Below are 23,867 nucleotides of genomic sequence, written 5' to 3'. Positions count from 1 at the left end.
AAACTAATGTGGATTATCATATAATCATTTATGTACTGTGTTTTGTTGTTGTTGTTGTTTTGTCTTGTATGTTTTGTATTATGTCTTCTTTATATGTTTTCTTAATAAAATAAATTTTTAAAAAACCAGGACAGAGTGGGAGAGAGTTTTGAATTATGACAAGTAATTTAAAAACAAACATGCAAGTCTCTCCCCATCTCCTTCCTGAGATCCCAAAATATTGAAATCTCAAATCCAGATATGAGATTTTTAGTAGGTTTACTATCCAGACTAGTTTAGAACACTTCAGTCAAGTCTAAAGATGGAGAAGCTGATGATGGCCCAAAGGTCTATGGTCCAAAGCTTTTCTCCATCACTTGTTTTTAGCCAAAGGAAATGGTGACCACCGGACATGACTTCGGGGCAGATTTTGTATACTTAGTTCATAGTTGCCCTTCCAGTTCCTAGGAGTTTATCACACGGGAGGGAACCGGCCAAATCCTGTGCAGAAAGGGGATTTAAAATCACAAAAGTGGGATCATTTTCAGACACGTTGAGCATTAATCCAAAATCAACATACACAGAAAGTGGACAAACTCTGCAATTGCATGCAGCTGAGTATGGTTTTTTTGTGTGTGTGCCAAAAAAGCAACTAAACCTAGGATAATTGATCTTGTTTTTCCCCTTGAGTTTTCCTAAAAGATTTGCTTTGTCTGAATAACTAGATCTGGGACAAACCAGTGAATGAAACTACGTGTGAAAGGGATCTAAGAGTTCAACTAGACCACAAGTTGAACATGAGTCAACAGTGTGATGCGGCAGCTAAAAAGGCGAATGCGATGTTAGGCTGCATCAATAGAAGTATAGTGTCTAGATCAAGCGAAGTAATAGTGCCACTCTATTCTGCTCTGTTCAGGCCTCACCTGGAATATTGTGTCCAGTTCTGGGCAACACAATTCAAAAAGGACATTGAGAAACTGGAGCGTGTCCAGAGGAGGGTGACTAAAATGGTGAAGGATTTGGAAACCATGCCCTATGAGGAACGACTTAGGAAACTAGGGATGTTTAGCCTGGAGAAGAGAAGGTTAAGGGGTGATATGATAGCCCTGTTTAAATATTTGAAGGGCTGTCACATTGAGGAGGGAGCAAGCTTGTTTTCTGCTGCTCCAGAGAACAGGACCCAGAACAATGGATGTAAGCTCCAGGAAAAGAGATTCCAGCTCAACATTAGGAGGGACTTTCTGACAGTAAGGGCTGTTTCACAGTGGAACACACTCCCTCAGTGGAGAATGATGGAGTCTCCTTGTTTGGAGGCCTTTAAACAGAGTTTGGATGGTCATCTGTCGGGTATGCTTTGATTGAGAGTTCCTGCATGGCAGAAGGGGGTTGGACTGGATGGCTTTGAGATCACAATGTGACAATTTCAATGCCTCAGGTAAGGATCACAATGGACCAGTCTGAATCCTTCAGGCAAGAAGCATCAGTCTGAACTCAGTCTGAACTCATAATAGTCCCGTCACAATCTTTCAGGAAAGGTGCCTCAGGCTGAGATCACAATGGGACAGTCTCAATGCTTCAGGTAAGGAACATCAGCCTTGAGGGAGACTCAGTCCTTCAGGCAAGGTTCACAATCCCGAGGTCACTATGGGCCAGGCTCAATCCTTCAGGTAAGGAACACCTGTCTGAAGTCAATAAGCCCATTGTGGGCGGGGCTGTGGGTCCCATGGGTGGTAGTATCCTCTGGGGATCCATGGTAGCAATGGTAGGTCCTCCCCAATAACTCACAATTCAACCCAGTAGAGCGTGCAACAACAGTTCAACTTTATTACAAACGTCTCCGTTAGTGGCCAAATTACTTAAGGGCTCTCCTCCCCACTCCCTAGTTACTTCACTGGGCTTGGGGTCAGCACAGCCTTCCCTTCTAACAGGCCTCCTCGTTTGTTCACTCGAGCACGGGGCCATCTGGGCAAGCCGGGCGGTAGGCTAATCCGGCCTGTAGCAGTTCCTCCTCCTGTCCTCTGGTTGGAATTGCCGCCACTCCTTGGTGGCCCCTGGTCCACCACTCCCACCAGGTGGGTTCCAACCTTCTTTCTGTCCCCTCACCGCCGCCGGCCTCTGGGTAAAAAGGCTCACCCTCCTCCGTTCCATGGTGTCTTGGGCTGACTGGCACCGACACATGACAGGGTCCTGCCCTGATCTTCCCAGCCCTCGTTGGAGAGTTAAAGTTGGCGCCTGGCGTCTCGGGGGTAGGGCCTCTGCTTCCCTCCCTGTGTCCCCATATGCCTCCTCGAGCCCCTCTTCCGCATGCTCCACTCCTCCCTTCCTCCACCTCTCTAGTCCTTATATGGGCTTCCTCCTGAGGGCCCTCCCCAGCTGCCTTCCTGGCGCCAGCTGCAACTCTTTCCTCCCTGAACTCAGCTGGAGTTCCTTCCTCTTCTCCCAATCTGCCTCTCCCCCTGGGTCCTCTCTTCCCCCTCTTTCCTCCTCCTCCGCCCATCCAACCCTCCCCTTCTCTCCCTCTTCACACCCATCTTAATCCTTCAGGGAAGGAACATCAGCCCGAAGTCACAATGAGTCAGCATCAGTCTGAGATTGCAATGGGCCAGTCTCATTCGTTCAGGTAAGGAGGACCAGCCTGAAGTCACAATGGGCCCATCTCAATCTCTCAGGCAACAAGAATCAGCCTGAGGTCACAATGAGCCATTCCCAGTCTTTCAGGAAAGAAGCATCAGCCTGAAGTCACACTGCACCAGTCTCAATCTCTCAGGCAGTGAGCGTCAGCCTGAGATCGTAATGGGCCAGTATCAATGCTCCAGGTATGAAGCACCAGTCTCAAATGACAATAGCCCCATCTCATTCCTGCAGGTAAGAGGCACCAACCTTAAGTCACAATAGTCCCGTCTCCCTCTTTCAGGCAACAGCATCAGACTGAAGTCACAGTGGGCCAGTCTCAATGCTTCAGGAAAGAAGCATCTTTGCGAAGTCACAATAGTCCTGTCTCAATCCTTCATGCAAGGAGCATCAGCCTGAGAGCACAATTTCGACAGTCTCAATGCTTCTGGTAAAGAGCACGAGCCTGAAGTCATAATAGTCCCATTTCAGTCTTTCAGGCAAGGAACCTCAGGGTGAGATCACAATAGTCCTGTCTCAGTCCTTCAGGTAGGAGCAGCAGACTGAGTTCACAATGGGACAGTCTCAATCTCTCAGGCAAGGGGCATCAGCCTGAAGTTGCAATATGAGATCTACAGTCAGTCCTGTGCTCAAAAAATCAAACTTATTTGAAACAAAAGAAGCGTTATTGATGAATCCAGGCAGAAACATCCATTAACACCTTTTTGCAAAGTCTGAATTCCAAAGGAACTTGCTCAACCCCTCCCTAAGCCAGCCCCCAATTCCCAAGCTAAAGCAACACAAGCGGAGGTTGCATAGATACCAAGGTTGTCTATACTTCCCTTCCCTTCTCCCAGACAGCCTCACCTTGAAGAGTGTTGTTCTGTCTTTCTAAAATTTCCCACTACACGCTTTCTATAACCCATCACTCTACACTACCTACTATGAACTACAACTATACCTCTAATAACCAAACCCTAATATTTTTACTCTTTATGACAGAACCCTTATACACTGTTTCTGACACGCAATGGACCAATCACAATCCTTCAGGTATACAGCACCAGTCTGAAGTGACAATTCTCCCGTCTCAACCTTTCAGGCAAGGAGCATCAGCCTGAGGTTGCAATGGGCCAGTCTCAATCCTTCAGGTAAAGAGCACCACCTTGATGTCACAATAGTACCCTCTCAATCCTTCATCCAAGGAGCATCAGACTGAAGTCACAATGGGCCAGTCTCAATCTCTCAGGCAACGAGAATCAGCCTGAGATCACAATTGGCCAGTTTCAATGTTTCAGGCAAGAAGCATCAGCCTCAGGTTGCAATGGTCAAGTCTCAAACCTTAAGGTAAGCAGCATTAACCTAAATTCACAATGGTCCCATCTCATTGCTGCAGGCAAGGAGCATCAACCTGAAGTCACAATGGGCCAGTCTCATTAAGGGAAGGAGCACCAGCCTGAAGTCACAATATGTCATTAATCCCTTTATTGATTTGAAATGAAATGCGTTACAGGAATGCAACCTGTCCCTTTATTCATGCATTTATGCACAGGGATTGCCAGGGCCTAGCTGCTGCTGCTTATTCCACTGGCAGGCTTTGCAGGAAAGAAAGGTATGCGCCGGGGGTTCAGCGACCTCCCCTTCCTTCCCTCCTTTCTTCCTTCGAGGAGACCGCAATGGAGCCCAAGCTGCAGAGCTGGACTCAGGAGGGAAAGGCAGGAAAGTAAGGCTCTAGTTTGGAAATATAGTTGTCTCTGTGTATCCTTTATGTTTGTGTGTGTGTGTGTGTGTGTGTGTGTGTGTTTGCCTCTGCTGTTGTTATGGCTGGAAATGGAGCTGAGGACTGAGGAGAGAAAAAAGGTTCCGTTTGGGCAAATTCAGAACTTCTGTGCATCAAAGAATCCAATGTGTTGAAATAGCAAAGAACTTTATTGAGAACATATAGAAATTCAGTGTTTAAGCCAGAACTGCCCACTCCAATGCAAACAATACATTTAAACCCCAAAACCTAAAACATCACCCTCTTCCAAACATAGCCCCACCTCCAATTCCCACAGTCTATGAATATTGAAATTCTTTATTACAGTCAAAACCAGCAGAAGAGGCCCCTCCCTCCTTTAACTGTCACCTCGGCCTCAGAGGGAGCGATCAGGGCGGACCCAGCAACATCGGGGACTGCCTGAAGGAAGAGGCTCCTCCCTCCTTCCACTGTCATCTTGGCCTCAGAGGGAGCGATCAGGCAGACCCAGCAACGTCCGGGACTGCCTGAAGGAAGAGGCCCCTCCCTCCTTTAACTGTCACCTTGGCCTCAGAGGGAGCGATCAGGCAGACCCAGCAACATCAGGGACTGCCTGAAGGACGAGACTTCTCCCTCCTTTAACTGTCACCTTGTATTTTGTATTGTATTACAATTTTTACTGTACACCGCTATGATCATCGCGGAATAGCGGTCTATAAATAAAATGTATTTATTATTATTATTATTATTATTATTATTATTAAAGCCAGATATAACACATCCCAGCTCCCTGACTACCTAACCTATACCACGACCCACAATCCCCAGCCAAATTTACAACCCAAAGTAATTATCTACATATACTATTAGCAACAAAAACGTAAATTTAACAAAATACAACCTTAAAACATAAACAGACATATGGACAGACAAACCTTACAAGCCAAATCACAAGGGCCTATTCTTAGCACCACTGGATTGAAAATATATCTTTTGTATTCCTTATTGACAAAAATAATATTAGTTCACTATTAGGATTTGTGTGGCTTCTCTCCTGTGTGGACTCTCTGATGTCTCACTAGGTTTGATTTCAATGAAAAAGCTTTCCCACAATGCTGGCATTTGTATGGCTTCTCTCCTGTGTGGACTCTCTGATGTTTCACTAGGTCTGACTTTGAAGAAAAACATTTCGCACAATGCTGGCATTTGTATGGCTTCTCTCCTGTGTGGACTCTCTGATGTGTCACTAGGTGTGACCTCTGAGAAAAACATTTCCCACAATGCTGGCATTTGTATGGCTTCTCTCCGGTGTGGACTCTCTGATGCATGACAAGGGTAGACTTGTAAGCCAAACATTTGCCACAATGCTGGCATTTATGTGACTTCTTTCCTCTGTGGACTCTCTCATGACTCAAATATTCTTCTGCAAAGAAGGACAATGATAGATAAGATTGAAAATCAAAGTTAAGAGAAGAGGGTGTTACCCCATAATTTAGCCCTCATTAAACCCTCCTCATTTGAGATTAAATTAAGAAAGATCCTGTGAGTAACCCAAGCATGACTGTGCTGCTTATGCCCCTAAATCCATGGACCGATCGTATCCTTACTCATAGGAGCTAGCAAAGAATGGGGACTGCCTTGAGGGAGTCAGTGGAAGCAGATAGTCAAAGGACTGTTGAAAAAATATTCCATTAACCATGTGCAAAAAATCTTTGATTGACAGGTGGCATCATATCCTGTAAGATGACCATAGAGTCCTGAATCAGAGACCAAGGCATGATGAAAACTAACTGCAGAGGTACCCTCATGCTGTTTGGCACCAGGACTCACAACCAATACAGTATGCAGCTCACATGCAGATTGGTGTGGATTGGATTGGAGTTGTGTATACAAGGGATGGTGAAGTTAATGGAAGTCAAAGACGAGTGCTTGCAAATATTTGTACAGTATTATTTTGCAACTCAAGAGAGAGAATCTCCAAGGATTTCGATGAAATCAACTATGTCTGTGACTTATTTTTAACTGTGGAACGTGGTCAGTGCATTGCCAATATCTATATCTGGATATTTGCTTCCATACTCTGCTATGATATGTTTGAACTGCATCTGGGAGCGTCACCCTCAGATTGTAGTGTACATTGGCTTGTGAAGGCGATCAAAATTCAGAGCCAACAAGGACCTGAGAGGCGGTGTGCTAATCCCTTTTCTCTGAGGTACTTGCATCAAACATCCATTGTATTCAATTTGGTTTCACACCATTCTTCCCCCCAGGAAACTTTCTAAAGCGATTTAAACCTTTTTGAACACTTGGTTTCTTCCTGCAAGCATCAATTACAGTATAAATATCTGCCCTTACTGGCTGTTCTTTGACGTCAGTCCAATTACAGACAGACAGTCTGTCAGTTTACGTGGCTAAGCACCTCAATGCAGTCGCCAACCCCACTTGTCGCAGGGGCTCCTGACTTCTCTTCCCATTTCGAACCCTCAGCAATTGGAATGAAGATCCGCCTAGGTAAAGTATTATCATTATGAAAGTCTTACATCTCTTGACCACTCCCACCTGTTATCTAGTTGTTGTGCATGTGTGAACCCTTATGTGTGTGTGTGTTTTGCTTTTCCCCCTAAATAAAACATAAAACCTATTTCAAATGCCTTTGGAGTTCTGTGTGCTTCCGGACCTGGTATAGTTGGGCTGAATCCCGACGTTGCTCTTGCCCCAACCAAATTATATCTCTCCTGGCCCTTCCCAGGAATTCAAGTCCTGAGGTTTGTGAGCTAAAACCTAGGACCTGGGGCAGGGCCTCTAATAATTTCATTCAGCCTAATGCATAAAGTACTAACATTAGAGAAAAAGGAATTTTTGTGTCGCCTTTCCTCTCTTCATAGACATTGCTGATAATTGCTAAATAGAACCCCTTAATATGTCTGAAAACAAGGGCCTGAGCCATGTTCTCACAGTTTACTCAAACCAGTTCTTAAAATCTGTCAGGTTGATGGCTTCCTCCCAATCCCCAAGGCCCCTCTCCTGGCCCTTCCCAGAGGTCCCTTCCTCTCTGCACAGAGCTAGGCGATCCTGGCTTTGCTCTGCCTTCCCCTCCTGGCTCCCAGAGGCCTGATCGCCTTCCCTTTCTCCCTCCACTTTCCAACTTTCTCTCTTGCCATTCTGCAGTATTTTACCATTTCACCTTCAGCATCTCTTCCCTCGCTTTCTATTTTTGACATTCCCTCCATCTCTCTATCACAGACAGAAACACAGAGTGTGTGTGATGCATAAAAGGGACACTTTGAAGCCCATTTGTTGAGAAAGGCAGGATATCCAATATACAAATAATGTATTAGGAAAGGCAGAACAAGGGGGCTGGGACCTGGATTCCAATTTTGGCGAGGGTCAAATGCCAGAGAGGAGCCTTAAAACAGCTTTAAGACATCTCCAAGACTGGGATGGATTACTCTTGGGGATGGGGGGGGGGTGACATTGCCTCCCAGGGGATCTCAGAGGCAATCCCACATTGTGTCACCTTAAAATATGGAATAATGGTATCATTATGCGGTCTGTTTACAGTGGATCGAAGAATGGATATGATTAAGATATGATAAGTTATTAGAAATGGAAAACACATAAAGGTTTGGATATCCTGCCTTCTTGTGGTATGATCAAATTAAAGCTAATACAGATTTTTGCCTTCACTTTATAAGAAATTCATTGTTTAGAGTATGGGTTAAAGTTAAAAAAACTATTTTATAGTCAGATACCATCATGGGTCTCTGTTCAAGAAGCTTTCTATAGAAGAACAAAAATGGAGGGTCAGAAATGGTTAACATACAGGGATCTATTAACAACAGAAAAAAAAAATATTTAATAATGTAACCTAGCAATGAGATAGAGAACAAGATTAATAAGAATTGGTTTCTGTTTAGACAAATGTTTGAAAGATATAAAATTGATTAAAAAAAAAGAGCATGGTCTTGCAGATAAGAAAAATGAAATGGATGCTATAATCTTTGATGATAAATGGGGACATAGTTCAAAATATTACAAATTACTGAAGCAAAGGAATTTGGAACAGGAAAGTGTGAAGCATTGTATGATAAAATGGGCTCAGGACACAAAAAATACAATAGAAATTGACCTATGGGAAAAATCTTGGCGAGATACTAATTCTTTCACACTTTGTGAAAATTATAAAGAAAATTATATTAAAATGATGTATTGCTGGTATATATCCCCAGATAAACTAAGCAAAATGTACAAGAATGGAAGCAGTAGTTGTTGGAAATGCAGTAAACAAAGAGGAACTTTTTACCACCTTTGGTGGAAGCGTACAGAAGTGGGGAAATACTGGGGGGAAATACACACTTTGATGTCAAACATGTTAGGAATAACATTACCATTTAGTCCTTTATTATTTTTATTAATTAAAAATAATATTAGAAAAATGATTATTACAAAAAGAAGTGGAAAAAATATAGACATATTATTTTATATATGGTCGCAATAGCTAGAATTGTTTATGCTAGTTCCTGGAAAGAGAAAAGAATTCCAACAGAAGATGAGTGGATAAATAAATTAGAAGAAGCAATGGAGATGGATATATTGACTGCATCGCTAAAGGATCTGGATAAGGAAAAGATAAAAAGGGAATGGGAATGCCTAAAAAATTTTGAAGTAAAAAGCTAATTAAGAAGTAAAAAATTTTTTATTTGAAGATGTATACCTAGGAGATATGAAATGGTTAGTAAATTAAAATATGCATTTACTTTGAGGAAGCCACGATATATATTAGAATTAAATAATATAATATAATGTTTTAGATTTACATAGTTGTTAGTTTTTAATGTTTATTTTGTTTTGTGTTTTGGTATTGAAACCAATGTTTTGTGTATGTTTGTTTATATGCTTGCAATGTTTGTAATGTGATGTCTGTTATTAATAAAATTTAAAAAAAATAAAAATATGGCATAATGTTCTGCCCCTCAACATCCCACAGCATCCCTTTGGGGAAGTTGAGGCCATTTTGCCACTGTTGGGCCCTCTCTGAGCCATTGCAGGGCCAAGGGAGGCCTTTTCCCCATGAAGCCTCTCCAGAGCCTCAAAAAGCTGGAAGAGGGGCCACAAAAGCCAGGAAACTTGCTCAGGAATGGGTTGAGGACCATTTAGGGGCAAAAAGCATTAATCTCCATGGCTCCTTCCCACAAAATTGCAGAATTGGCAGTTTAGGATTGGATATTTAGAATTGGAGAACAATAGTGCCTCACTAAAATGAGAAATTCCAAGATTCCATAGGAAGTTGTTATGACAATTAAATTACGTATGAAAGGGAACTAGGAATGGTAGTAGAGCAAAGGTTGAACATGTGTCAACAGTGTGATGCAGCAGCTAAAAAGGTCAATGTGATCCTAGGCTGTATCAATAGGAGTATAGTGTCAAGATCAAGGGAAGTAATAGTGCCACTCTATTCTGTTTTGGTCAGGGCTCACTTGTAATAACTCTGTGTCCAGTTCTGGGCACCACAATTCAAACAGATGTTGAGAAGCTGGAGCATGTCCAGAGGAAGAAAACCAAAATGGTGACTGGTCTGGAAACCATGCTCTCTGAGGAATGACTTAGGGAGATGGGTATGTTTAGCTTTGAGAAGAGAAGGTTAAGAGTGGATATGACAGCCCTGTTCAAATATTTGAAGAGATGTCATATTCAGGATGGAACAGGCTTGATTTCTGCTACTCCAGAGAAAAGGACATGGAACAATGGATGCAAGCCACAGGGACAAGAGGCTCCACTAAAACTTTAGGAGGAACTTCCCCACAGTAAGAGCTCTTCAATAATGGAATACACTCCCTCAGAGTTTGGTGGAGTCTCTTTCTTTAAACAGAGGCTGGATAGCCATATCTCGGGGGTGCTTTGAATGTCTATTCTTGCATGGCAGAAGATTGAACCGGATAGTCCTTTTGGTCTATTTCAATTCTTTGATTCTATAATTCTGAAGTGGAATCATAGCGCTCTGACAGTAAATTATGAAAGGGACCTCAATCTTCACAGGAAGGGCAATGGATTCAGGTTCCTTACCCACAGAGGCCACGTTCTCGTAATTCTCCATCATTACAGAACTGTACATAAATTTCTGCTTTTGTGTCAACAGTTTCCATTCCTCCTTGGTGAAATATATTGCCACATCTGCAAAGGTCACCTGCAACAGAAAATAGCCCTCATCCAGAGAGTGACTAAGCAAAAGGGGAGGAAAGCACAAAATAATATTTAAAATTCAGTCCAGGAAATAAACTTTAAATTCTGCAAGCAAGCAAAAAGCTACTGCCTTTGAGATCCAGTTTGTCTTGTATCCTTTCAATATAATATACAATATAATGAAGAATACAATTTAGGCCATTTCTGGGATATTACTGATTGATTGAGATACTGACTATCCCAACATGTATAGTACATTTAGTCACCAATGAATTATAGTGCATTAGCCATGTCTCACCTAATTTCAGAGGCAAATTTCATTTTTTAAAAGAAGTTCTGGGGAGTACTCAGGGCTTGAGGGCCACTGGGCCCACCCTCAATTTAAGTCCAGAGATATTCTTCCGTATCACCCAGCATTTTACAGATTGGGAAAGGAAGACACATGTGGACAAGCAACCCCAGAAGGGGATCAAGATGGCCAAAGCTCTTAATGATACAGATCACATAAGCGAGGAAGGTGTGTGTCCAGCAGTTTGCTTTTGGCTCCGACTCCTGGCAAGGGCAAGACCCTGCTCCCTTCTCTCCTCCCCTCTCCCCTCTTTTGCGTTGATGGGGTGCACACATCTTTTGAACTTGACCTGAGGACAAGGGGGAAAGTGGGAGGAAGAGAGAGAAATAGGACATTTTCAAAGCCCCTGAAAAAATAAGGTGACAGAGGATTGACCAGGACTCTCTCTGCTAAACTGGGACAGTATGTTCTCCGCTTGCTTTCATGAGCCAGCCCTGCAGTGACACAGATGAAACGAATAGTCAGGATGGCAACTTACCAAAGAGCTGTTGTATCTCAGCAGCCTCTTTCTGTTGGAGCCCAACTCCCTCGGCTTGGCCTTTGTGTCGGCCATCAGGTGCGCAGGGGGTCCTGGTGGCCCTGCACTGGGTCACTTCCAGCAAGAAAGGCCTCAAAGCCGTGTACAAGGAGGGCGAGATGACGTTCCTGAGAAAAGAGACCAGGGTTAAGATTGGCTTGGCAAGAAACCCTGCAATATTCAAAAACACACAGAACAGCATCCTGCTGGTGACATACACAGGTGACATATGCCTCCTTTGGGCCAATTCAGAGGAGGGCATCCCCTCCCTCCCTCTGCACCAAACAAAGCCCCTGGACCTAGCATAGATTCACTATAGCTCCCCTACACAACAGATACTCCATGCCTTCTTAGAGTGGTGGGGGATTAGAGAATGGGGAATTGGAGAAGGCCCTGGTTATGTCTCTGTAGATAGATGTGAAATGAGTGCCCCATAAATAAATAAATAAATAAATAAATAAAACCTCCAGAGTTTACCAGTGCTTTTCCGCAGCATCAGCCCCTTTCCCAAGAAGGCTGCATCCACACTATAGAAATAAAGCACTTTGACACCGCTGAAACCTTTCAGTGCTATGGAATCCTGGGATTTTACCTTTGGGACACTTAGCCTTCTGTGACAGATAGCTGATGCCACAATGAACTACAAATCTCAAGATTCCATAGGCTGGAGCTAGGAGAGTTAATGCGGTTTCAAACTGGATTATTTCTGAAGTGCGGATACAGCATGAGTCGGTTTTAAAAGGATAGAAGCACTCAATTCATCTTTTTACCCTCCTAATAATAGTTTTCCTTTAAAAAAAATAAGTAGTTTGTCTTAGTGTCTAATCCTTATTTTTGTTGTTCTTGTTTGTTTCTATGTTTGTTTGTGTCATTCTTAGTAATATGAGTTATTCTGGTCTCTCTCCTTCCTTCTTGCCTGAAGATCTCTTAATAAGGAAACTGGGGAGACTTTTAAAACCTCCCAAGGGAGCCACTTTTGGCCTTCTTGGGGACTAGCCTCCTCTTAGGAGCCAAAGCCCTATGTTTGTGAAGAAGAAGAAGAAAAAGGCTTGTATTAAAACTCTCCTCCTATTTCTGATCCCTTTTAAAACCCATGTTCCCCAGAAAGAGCAGAGCTTTGTAATAAGAAAACCCTCTCAGAAAAGAGACAGACTTTCTTCCTTTTGGCCCAAGAAGCCTGGCCTCCTTCTCGCTCTGGAGCCTCAGGAGAGAAAGAGGAGCCTATGTTCAACTGAGGCCTCAGAGAAGGTTCCAGAACATTCTTCCCCACAGTCACAAGCAGAACACAAAATGGCCGCTGGAACACAAAATGGTTGCCAGAACACAAGATGGCTGCCTCTGTCTCAATGCTTGGCAGTTGGCAGTTTGAGGCCTTCAGGGAACCCAAAATGGAGGACTAAAGGGCCCCAAAGTCAGAAGGTCCTCAAACAGTATTTCCAAACCTTAACAACACCTAAAATGCCAAACCAAAAGAACATTCCCAGAGTTCCATAGCACTGAGCCATGGCCATTATAGTGGTGCAGAGCAAGAAGGCCCAGCGATGGTGGCATTAATGAGGATTAAGGTCAGGCGGCAGCTCTTTCCTCCCCCACCCCAGGCCTGATGATGATGATGATGATGATGATATCATCTTTCCTAGAGCGTGAGAGCCACCATTAAAAGCATTGAAATGCCCTTTGGGGAGTCCCACTCTCCCACCTTCAGAGAGAGTGGGCCAATGCCTAGAAGGACTGCTGGGCCTCCTTCCTCCCCTCCTTAATGGCAGTGGACAAAGAAGAGCAGCAGCAGGAGACCCAAGGCAGGCCCAGCCAGAGCTCAGGGCAGCAGTGAAGCCTAGTGGTTCCAGGCCTTGTCTCTCTGCTGTCACTCTGCTTCTTTCTGTCTTTCTCCCTCTGACACTCTGCTCCTCACAAAGAACTAAATAGAGAAACTGAAACTCCTCCTCTTCTTGAAAGTGGCCAACGGGGGGCAGTAAAGGGAGGTTTATGCAAATGCAGAGTGACATCACTGCTACGGAAGGCTCTCTTGACCAATCAGAGAGCAAGATAAAGGTCCTTCTGGAAGCTTCCGTGAGAAGGAGATATAAGGCCTGAGAGACCAAGAGACAGTTGGGGGAATTGTGTCGGTTGGAGATCAAGAGAGAGAGTTTTGATTGCTGCTGAGGCAAACAGTGAAACCTTATAAGTTACCTGAGAATCAATATCAGACAGGAGAAAAAAAATCTTTTAAGACGTGGTATTAGACTGTAAATTGTACAGAATAGATCCCATAAATTTAGTTCTTGGATCAGTAAATAGTGAGCAAAAAAGCAGATAATGAGGCAAGCCCTCGATTTGTGGAGCTCCACAAATACATAAACCAGAATCCGTAGGTGTGTGTGAATATCTACCATCGATCGTGGCTGAAGGCATTGTTTGGAAATGAAGAGCTGTAAAAGCCTGCCTAAGCTTTGGGAATGTAAGCTTCCCTCGGTAAACAGCCCTCTGATGGTCCAATTTATATAATCTAAACCATTTGGAAAATGTCGAATTGTTAATAGCCAGTCTATCCAGATACACATCATGGTTAAAAATGTATTCACGAAGCTTCTCTCTTGAATTCTGGGTAGAAGGATTTTCAGTTAGAGCAGGATATGATTCAAGCAACCTATTGTATCTTAAACTCCAGACTTTGCAGCTTGGTAAATGTTGGAAACACAACTTAGGAAAAACCTTAACCAGAGAACCTATTACAGATCTCCAGTAGTTAAGTAAAGTAAATTGAAAATGAGCTCTGATGGAAGGGAGGAAGATCTCAGCCCGAACCAAAGCTGCAGGTGTGCCAGGGGAAAGTAAGAGCAATTTCTTGAAAGATGTATTCTGGATGGCCTCCAGTTTCAGCAATTGGGAATCATCCCATCCCCACACAGAGCGCCATATAGGATCTGAGCTATAACTTTAGAGCTGGTGCGACCAGATGACCCCCTGCCTGGTTGTAGGATCTAAGGATTGCTCCAATAGATCTCACAGCCGTTGCTCTACTAGCTTCTATGTGGGACCATTTTAATAGGTCCTCTGCCCCCAACGGAGGGAATAGTGACCTTCAGCCCAACCTTGACCAGGAAACGGTCCATGGTCCATGGCATTGCGGAGATATGGACTACCTCCACCCACAGATGTGCCTGTTCTGTACAGAAGACCACATCGAGAGTATGACCTGCACAATGCGTGGGATCAGAGATTGGGATGATCTCCTGGGGTCCAAGCAGCCAAACCACAGCCCTGTTATGACTCTTAGCCCAGCAGACCCTTAAATTCCTTAAATCACGCTGCCTCCACCCAGTGAATTATAAAAGGATTTCCCTTAACCTACACTGGAACCGGTTAAGGAACCTTATTTCTACTTCTTTACTGATCTTCCCAAGCATCAACTGAACCAAAATACGTGTAAAAGGAGCATCAAGTAGTAGATACTCCAAGGAGATATGTATTATAAATAATAAATATAAGTCATGCAAGATATTTCATACAAGGGATTAAAACAAATAAATAAACCTAAACGTCCAATTCTGAGACTAACTTCCAAGATCCGCTCTTTAACTCTCTCTCTCTCAATCTCCAACCGACACAATTCCCCCAACTGTCTCTTGGTCTCTCAGGCCTTATATCTCCTTCTCACGGAAGCTTCCAGAAGAACCTTCATCTTGCTCTCTGATTGGTCAAGTGAGCCTTCCATAGCAGTCATTCTGCATTTGCATAAACCTCCCTTTTCTGCCTGAACAAGACCTCGATTGACTGGACCCCTGTTATTACAACAACAACGACAACCCCTCTTTTTATTGGAAGACATTCACAACTATACCTTGTTTCCCGGTTGGGAAGAATAGGAGAATTCCTGAGGTTCCCATTTCCACTAAGATTAGGAGCTCCCAAATGTCCATGGAAGAGGTTTCCTAAGGCATGTGCCAGGACAGAGCAGGGAATGGGGGGGTTCATCGTGGGCGAATTACCATTTGTCAGCTGAACTTGGGGCTCAGGGTCCCTAAGAAGAGGAGGTGCCAGGACCCCCCAGAATCTCCTCTGAGCCTTCAGGAGAGCAAGACTCAGGGAAGGGACAGTCTGCCAGGGGCTGAGAGCCACTTGGACCAAACCTTGAGGGCACTTTCCCAAAAGCTGGCCAAGATTGGTTTCAGGGGCTGGCATTTTCCTCTCAGAGGACCATCAGGGTCTGAAGGACCACTCCCCATTTTGGATTTTGTTTTTTGACTGTGCTGCCCTCAGTGGAGATTGCTTGCTCCTAAGGTGCCATGGAGGTGAACATGGAACATACAGGGAAGATGGCTTTGGTAATCTTTTCCACCATTGAGCTTACCTTGTGTTGACTTCAAGGCTGTCAAAAGAGAGCAGGAAAGTAATCGGGAGGAGAAAGCAAAGACCCACATTTGCTCCCATAAGCTCCCCCTGAAGCTTTTCCCAGCATGCCCTAGTCCTCAGTCTCCCTCCCAGGTTCCACCGTTTCCTAGAGAGATGGAAACCTTCAAGGGAGAGTCCTTGGGGGTCAAGCCAAGCTCTCCTCTGCTTCCCCAAGGCCTCCTTCTCCATCCACTGCTGGTCTTTGGAAGGAAGACCTAGAGTGCTCTTGGGAAAGTTACTTTTGGAGGGACAGGGACTCCCAAAACCTCCCAGTCTGGCTCTAACATTAAGTATGTCAAATATCTGCAATTAACTGGGCCAAATGTTATGTCAGGAGTGGGGATCCTGTGGCCTTCGCTCTGTATCCCCATCAAGAAAAAGACTGAATCTCCATGACTGGTGCTATGTTTCATACTCTTGGGATGGGCAGCCAGGAAAACAGAATGCTTCAAAGAATTCAAAGGTTTATTGGATGGAGATAGAAGTGCTAGATGCCTTAAAATCATATGTTCTGAATCAAAGACAGCATCGAAGAGGCTCTAATAGTTTTAGAGGACAGAACCTGGATAGACACTTCCTCCAAACAAAAAGTATTTTGCTCTTCCACTTTCTCTCCTTTCTGGAAATGCTGATGCCTCAAGGGCTGGATCCTAAGCAAAACGAGAAATAAGGTTTGAACTGCTGTGCAGTTCAGATGTCAAGGTGCAATTGTATATGGTTTTTTCAAGGTGTAATTATATAAATAGTTTAATTTTAAAAAATAGTTATAATTTTAATACATTTGCATTGTCATTAATTTGTATTGTATTAAATTTATTCTTAGCCACCCTGAGTCTCTATATTGGGAGAAAGGATGGATGTACAGCGCGCCCGCATCATATGCGGGCGTGCTTTACGCGGCTTGAGCATATGCGCTCAAGCCGTGGGGCGCGCACGGGGCAGAAGGGGCGGCGCGTCCCATTCAATTGAATGGGCGCGCACGCCCGTTGCACCCCCCGCACTGCCACGCCGCTGTGCATGAGCCCCATTGTTTCCAATGGGGCTTGAACATAGGCGGAAATCGCCTTACGCGGAGGGATCCGGAACGGATCCCGGCGTAAGGCGAGGACCCACTGTATATAAATCAACTAAATAAACTGGAGATCCTTTGAAGATCAATGGGTTTCTTGGTGTAAATAGCCCTCCACCAATAGAGACAAAGACTGAACAAGTCTGTCCAGAATTTCTATGGGTGTTTTTTGGCACCTGGGTTGTATGCGTATGGCGAGGTTCCACTGTACTAATATACTTTCCTGTGTAGATATGAAGAGAGAAAATTTTAAAGGTCTGTTCCCAGATCAAGGGGAGATGAGAGAATTATTCTTTCTCACTTGCTTGGAGAGACAGGAAAAAAAACGTGAAGTCAAAGGCTTTCATTGCCAGCTTCCATAGCTTTTTGTGGGTTTTTCGGGCTATTTGGCCACGTTCTAGAAGAATTTCTTCTGATGTTTTGCCAGCATCTGTGTCTGGCATCTTCAGAGATTCCAGCCACAGATGCTGACGAAACGTCAGGAAGAAACTCTTCTAGAACATGGCCACATAGCCCAAAAAATCCACAAAAAACTAAGGATAAAAAGCATTTAATTTAGCCTCCTTCTTTCTAGCCAGATGGCAAATGCAGGGTATAGTAGTGAGCCCTTGTACCACCACAACTGAGAGAAAGCAAGAAACTAAACCAATCCATAGACCCCTGCATTTTTTCTAGTTAAAGAAACCAATGAACTAAGACTCGCAATTTATAATAAGCTACTGCTCTCACATCACCTCTGACCTTTCCTCTTTCCTGGAATTGGGCTCCCTCCAAAATGGAGAAGAGGCAGCCTCATCTCCTGTCTGAAGCTCATGCATGAAAACTGGAAGCTCAATGCCAGGCCCTGCTGCATCGTATCTTTACTGCCACGTGTAAAAAGGGCAAGGAAAAACACCTGTTACAGGAGAAGAAAGCAAATAAAACCTGATCCTTTCTGGTCCAGGTTTAGGTCCTGGGCAAAAGAAGGGAAATCAGGATTTGACTTGGGAGTTAGCGAATGTTGTGTGGCCTGCCCTGCCTGCCCTGGGGCCTCCCTGGAGACCAAATCCATTACCCTTCTCTTTTCCCTCAGTCAGCATTCTCACAAAGGAACCAAATTTAGGAGTCTCCCATAGGCATCTTGAGGCACCCACCTTTCCTTTCCTTTCCTGCCAAGGAAACCCAGAAGGAGCCCTTCTTCCTAAGCAGCCAATGACCAAACCCACCAGCCTTCTAGAACCTTCTATTCAGGCTCCAAGCCAACCGCTAACAATGGTCCAAGTTCAGGGCTGCTTTAACTGTCTGGCTGAATGCTAGGGAATTCTGGGAACTGTAGTTTTGTGAGGTATTTAGTCTTCTCTGTCAGACAACTCAGATGCCATAATAAACTGAAATTCCCAGGATTCCCGAGTACTGAACTAGGGCAGTTAAAGTGGTTTATTTCTGCAAACTGGATTATTTCTGCAATGTGTTTTTGACCTCTGTTACTATTTGAGCATCCACAAGGCTCTGTGGGTTTGAAGGGAAGATTCATCATCATCATTATCATTATCATCATCATAATTTCTGCAGTGTTTTTGAACCAGATCTGAGAGAGCCCTGCAGCCTGGATCTGCCCAAATCCCAAATATTGCCCTCTCAGGAAAGCCTGGAGATATTAACCTTTAAGGACCAGAACTCCTCAAAGGCTGACTTTCCCAATCTCTCCGGAGAGACCCTCCTGGACCTAGAGCAGCCTCAAAGAAAGAGGTCCCATTGAATGGGGGGCCCATGTCTTTCTGACTCTGTGGGTCCAGAGGAAGAGGATTGTTTTCCAGGACCCTCTTCCTAACCTCACAAGGCAGCTCTTAGCATTTGCCCAACACTGCTCTTAAACATGCAAAGATCAGGCAAGCAAGACCTGCTTTGCTGTTTGCAAAAAAAGATGGAAAAACAATGGGCCCTTGGTATCCTTTGGGATTTGGTTTGGATAGCAAAATCCATGGGTGCTAAAATCCCATTATATAAAATGGGTGACCTTGGGTAAGTCACACTCTCTCAGCCTCATAGGAAGACCAATGGCCAGCTGGAAGGCATACAACACACACACACACACACACACACACACACACATCTACATGATGGAAATGGCATTCACTCTGGGCCATGAAACCCACTGCGGGGGAACCTTGGGCAGTAGACACTCTCTCAGTCTCAGAGGAAGACAAAGGGCAAAGTGGAAGGCAAACCTGAAGGCAAGGAAACCCTGGGAATAGGGTCACTAGACATGGGTTCAAGGCATGCAGCACACCCCCAGCCCCCAAGGCACACTCTCTCAGCCTCAAAGGATGGCAATGGTAAACACCTTTCAACAAAACCTACAAAGAGACTCCTGTGACAGTGTTGCCTTGGGGTCCCCAGAAAGGAATTGAAGGCACACAATTCTCCCCCAAAATCTGGGAGGAAAAGGAAGAGGAAGACTTAGAGGAAGGTCCTGAGGAGGAGGAGGAGGAGGAGGAGGAGGAAGGCTTAGAGGAAGATCCTAAGGAAGAGGAGGAGGAGCAGAGAGACCTCTGGAGGATTCTGCAGAGGAAGAAGAAGGAGAAGAAGAAGAAGGGGCTCCTGAGCATACGCAGAGGCCTCTGGGGGAGAGGCCACAGGGAGAAATCTCCTGGTTGTAACTTATTATTACTATCATTAGTAGTAGCATTAGTATTATTACATTTTATTTATTTATAAAGACATGGAAAGACGTATTTATAAAGAGTATCTCAGTGAGTCTCTATATTAGAGCATCAGGAAAGATTTTAGCTGTTGTTAAGGTTTGGAAATGCTGTTTGGGGTCCCTTCTGACTTTGGAGCCCTTTCATCCTCCATTTTGGGTTCCCTGAAGGCCTCAAATTGCCAACTGCCAAGCGCTGAGGCAGAAGAAGCCATTTTGTGTTCCAGAGGCCATTTTGTGCTGCTTGTGACTGTGGGGAATAATGTTCCAGAACCTTCTCTGAGGCCTCAGTTGAACAGAGGCTTCTCTTTCTCTCCTGAGGCTCCAGAGAGGGAAGGAGGCCAGGCTCCTTGGGCCAAAAGGAAGGATGTGTGTGTCTTTTCTGAGAAGGTTTTCTTATTACACAGCTCTGCTCCTTCTGGGGAACATGGGTTTTAAAGGGATCAGAAATGGGGAGGATAGTTTTAATACAAGCCTTATTCTTCTTCTTCACAAATGTTGGGCTTTGGCTTCTAAGAGGAGGACTTCCCCCCCAAACAAGGCCAAAAGTGGCTCCTTTGGGAGGTTTTAAAAGTCTCCCCAGTTTCCTTATTAATAGATTTTACGCATGAAGGAAGTTGACAAACGAGACCATCTCCTATTACCAAGAATGAAACAAACAAACAACAAAAATAAAGATTAGACAGAAAAACATACTGCTTAGTTTTTGAAAGTAAAACCATTATTAAGGGGGGGGAAACCAGACTTGGGTGCTTCTACCCCAGGGATAGGCAACTTTTCTGAGGTTGGTGTCCCTCAGACAAATGGGGGGCCGAAGCCAACAAATAAATAAATTATTTTTAAAAAATTTAACTAAATAAATAAACCGGGACAAATGTAGGACAACATTTTTTTTGTGCTTTGACTATTACTAGTTTTCTTCCCCCCCCCCAGTTTGCTCATTTCACATCTTAATCTTATTTACATTCTCAATTTTTTTATACTTATTATAATCAACTTGACAAAAACAACTATTTCCGAATAAAAATAAAAAATATATGTACACACATTTTCCCTCATTTCACATGCATGAAATTTATATCAAAATACCTTTCTTTATATCAAATACCTTTCCCCATGTCTGTGCTATTGCTAACCAGTCATCATTTAATTCCAATTCAGATCTATTATTTAGCAATTTTGTCAATCTGTCCATTTCCTTCCATTCATCTATTTGTGGTGGGTTACTGCTATTCCAATTTTGTGCTATCACAAGTCTTGCAGCAGTAACTAAATACAGTGGAACCTCGCCATACGCTGTCTTGACATACGCGGACTTGAGCATACGCACTCAAGCCGCAGGGCACGCGCGGGGCGGAAGGGGCGTCACGTCCCATTCAATTGAATGGGCACGCGTGCCCATTGCGACCTGGGCGCGCCCGCGCCATCACGCACGAGCCCCATTGTTTCCAATGGGGCTTGAGCATAGGCGGAATTCGCCTTACGCGGAGGGATCCGGAACGGATCCCCGCGTAAGGCGAGGACGGACTGTATAAAACAGTTATCCAATATTTTTTTCCATCTTTTTTTCCATCTTTGGCAGTAAATAGTTCAGTAAATAGAACTCTGGAGACATGTTAAATTGAAAAGAAAAGGCTGTTTGTATCTCAGAATGAACTTTAAACCAAAATTTCTTGACTTTTTTACAAGACCACCACATATGCCACATCTCCAACATTTTAAGTTAGGTATTATATATATATATATATATATATATATATATATATATTTTAATTTTAGCGGGTGTGAAATACCACCTATTGGATATTTTGAGATGATTTTCTTTTAGAGACTGTGAGGCGGTGAATTTATTTGTCTTGTCCCAGGCCTTCAGCCATTCTTCATATGGGATTGCACGTCCTATATCCCGTGCCCATCTTATCATATTTTCTTTTATTGTCTCCTTTTCAAGATCTCTCATTACTAATATCTTGTAGGACAGCATTTTCAAATGGTAGACACTTTTTTAAAAAAAGTGGAGGACACACAAAAAATGTGCTGATTTTTTAAAAAAATGTTAATATAAATGCATATTTCTGAGGTGTCTATAGACAATTGCCCCCCTTGCCCCTGCGCACGAGAGGCCAAAGGCCCTGGCGGCAATCACGGCAGGACTGGGCTGGGGCCGGTCCCAAGACCTTGCCGGGCTGCATCCGGCCAGCGGCCCGCAGGTTGCCTACCCCTGTTCTACCCTTTTACATCTAGCTCAGGCTATATCTGCACTGCAGAAATATTCCAGTTTGAAACTGTGTTAACTCTCCTGCCTCCATCCTGTGGAATCCTGGGATTTGTAGTTTGTTGCGGCTCCAGAGATCCAGAGCCACCCCAAGACAAGGCTCTCCAGGGCTCTCTTGGCCCTCGTTTGCTTGAGAATACAGTGGGCCCCTGGTATACCTCCCCCCCCTGTATACCAAAATCCGCGTATGCTCAAGTCCACGCTCGCCGACATTGGGGACAAGAGTCCCTCTCGTCCCCTCCCCAACTTTTTCCCTCCTTGCTGCCACGCTCTGGGGAAAGACCGTGTGGGGCTATTGGCGGCCAAGGGGCCTCCAACCAACCATCCGGCCCTTCAGTGGATGTGTCAGTGCTTGTGGCAGTGGCAGAGAAGAGGAGGCGGAGGAGCAGCACCAGAGGCCTCCTCTCCACGTCAGCCTCCACGGCCCCACTGCCGCCACCATGGAAGGGCCGGGTGGTGACCCAGAGGCCTCTTGGCCTCCAATAGCCCCACCCGGCCCTTGCGTCATGGCGGCGGTGGAGAGGAGGCCGAGGAAGCCTCTGGCACTGCTCCTCAGCCTCCTTTCCACTGCCAGCACACTGCCAGGGAAAAGACCGGGTGCTGCTCCTGGAGGCCTCTTGTGTAGCTTGTTTCGTGTTTTTGTTTTATAAACTGTTTAATTTGGTTAACTGCTATTAAGAGACATAGCTATGAGAATCTATGATATGGGGTGCACTATAAACCTTTTGATAAACGAACAGGGATTGCAATCCTATATATACATATTATCAGACATAACTACAGAAAATGCCATCCTTTTGGATGCCAGAAGGTTCCTCTCATTCTTCAGAGGAAGAAGCAACTGCTGCCTTCTAGAAGATAAAGCAAAAAGGCTTCCAAAAGAACTGAAGCCTTGGGCAAGTCGCACTCTCTCAGCCTCAAAGGATGGCCATGGGAAACCCACTCTGAAGGAACCTGCCAATAAAACCCCTTCAGAGACTCCCATAAGGTCTCCATAAGACCTGGAAACAACTGGAAGGCAGACACCAAGAACAGCATTGGGAAATAGGGGCAAGCCTTGCCTTGGGAAAGTGTAATGACTGGGCTCCAGTCAATGGAGGTCTTCTTCAGGCAGAAAAGGGAGGTTTATGCAAATGCAGAATGACATCACTGCTACAGAAGGCTCTCTTGACCAATCAGAGAGAAAGATAAAGGTTCTTCTGGAAGCTTCCGTGAGAAGGAGATATAAGGCCTGAGAGACCAAGAGACAGTTGGGGGAATTGTGTTGGTTGGAGATCAAGAGAGAGAGTTAAAGAGCGGATCTTGGAAGTTAGTCTCAGAATTGGAGGTTTAGGTCTATTTATTATTTTAATACCTTGTAGGAATTGAATATTATATACTTACAAATATTGTACCTGCAAGACTCTTGATATCTTGTATGACTTATGTTTCAGTTATATTTAGTTATCTATAATAGATATCTCCTTGGAGTATCTACTACTCAGGCAGACCCAGCCATTTTGTGAGGAGGAGGAACGATTAGAGGAATGGCCTGAGTACAAGGAGGGGGAGGAAAGTTTAGAGGAACGGCTGGAGGAGGAGGAGGAGGGCATTTATAGGAAGGACCTGAGGAGGAGGAAGAGCAGGAGGCCTTAGAGGAAGAGCCTAAGGAAGAGGAAGGCTTAGAGGAAAGGGTGGAGGAGGAAGAGAAGGCTAAGATGGAGGGGCTGAGGAGGAGGAAGGCTTAGAGGAAGAGTCTGAGGAGGCAGGCTTAAAGGAAGGGATGGAGGAGGAGGAGAAGGCTAAGAGGGAGGGCCTAAAGAGGAGGAGGAGGAGGAGGAGGAGGAGGGAGGCTTAGAGGAAAGGCCTGAGGAAGAGGAGGAGGAAGGCTTAGGAGAGGCCTCTGGAGGATTCTTCAGAGGAAGGAGAAGAAGAAGAAGGGGCTCCTGGGCATGTGCAGAGGCCTCAGAGGGAAAAGCCACAGGGAGAAATAGCTCTTGGTTAATGTTCCTTCTTATTATTATTATTCCTAAACTTTATTTATTTATAAAGACTTATAAAGAGTTACTTGTATAGACTGCCTCAGGGAGTCTCTAAAT

This window comes from Sceloporus occidentalis, unplaced genomic scaffold, assembly GCF_023333645.1.
Source record: "Sceloporus occidentalis isolate IW3139 unplaced genomic scaffold, rSceOcc1.0.p SCAF_114, whole genome shotgun sequence".
Taxonomy (NCBI): Eukaryota; Metazoa; Chordata; class Lepidosauria; order Squamata; family Phrynosomatidae; genus Sceloporus; species Sceloporus occidentalis.
The sequence above is the reverse complement of the archived record's forward strand: the minus strand, read 5'-3'. Positions refer to the sequence as shown.